This window comes from Cannabis sativa, chromosome 1, assembly GCF_029168945.1.
Source record: "Cannabis sativa cultivar Pink pepper isolate KNU-18-1 chromosome 1, ASM2916894v1, whole genome shotgun sequence".
Lineage (NCBI taxonomy): Eukaryota > Viridiplantae > Streptophyta > Magnoliopsida > Rosales > Cannabaceae > Cannabis > Cannabis sativa.
Genome location: NC_083601.1, coordinates 14,006,155 through 14,007,211, shown reverse-complemented (window position 1 = coordinate 14,007,211; position 1,057 = coordinate 14,006,155).

The window sequence follows — 1,057 nt, the reverse complement described above, 5'->3', positions numbered from 1 at the left end:
ACTTCTGAGACATTGCTGCATACTTTGGGACGTGTCCAACACAAGTCACCCCAAAAAGTATCAAGTACCTTTCAATAATGTTTGTCTTATATAGGGAGCTAGGCTGGCCTCAGCCTACTCCCTATGAGATCGGATATTATTTTAATTTAAATTTTTCATTGAAGTAGAATAGGTTTGGGTACTTCTACTTCAGTCAGATCGGTCACCAATGGTTGGGTGACACTAATAGTGTAGCCATGCTCTAAGTTGGTGGGTACGCTAAGAAGTACTTTATTGCTTATGGCCTTCAGAGGATTGGACACTACGAGTTCTAATGGGTGCCATTCTTCAAACGCTCTATCCTCATATTGTAAATGAGGGATAGGGAGAACCACGTCATGTCTCTGTTAGTGGAGCAGAGGAACATACTCCAGTTGAGCAGTGTCGCCAACTTCCAAAAGTATGGTTTGTATCCTCCTACTTTTGGAGTTGCGGGAGTCTCAACTGCAGAGGGAGCCTATCCTAGAGATGGATAGGTTCCTTAATTGGATGATGATGTGCCTTTGTCTTGCATTGCATAGAATCTAGAGAGGAAAGAGAGGGCCTTCCACCGGTGCTTGGCCAGCAGCGGTCTTGTTGCTTCTCTCCAGATCGGGCCTAGAGGCCCGACTTTTGAGGGACCTGCTCGCCCCTTGCCTACATCTAGAGGCAAGGCCAAGGCCATTATAGAGGATTTTGACAGTTCCTCTTTTGAAGATGATGGTATTTTATAGTTTATAACACCATATTCTTGTCTTGCATTGAATGCTGATGATTGCAATATGACTTCATTACTTTCTTTTTTGCAGATATGTCTTCCAGGCTGAGACTTCTCCATGGGAACCTTAGATATGCCCATGGGATGAGTGAGGGCCAAGGTGGCTCAAACTTCTCATGGCAGAGATGTTTCTAGGTCATCTCTGCCTCCTCCTCCACCGGGGTTGGACTTGCTAGGCAGCCTGTGATACAACCTACGGGATAGGGTGCTTAGAGGCCCGATCGAGGAGCAGGCTCAACTGCGGGGTAGAGGGTTGTGGGG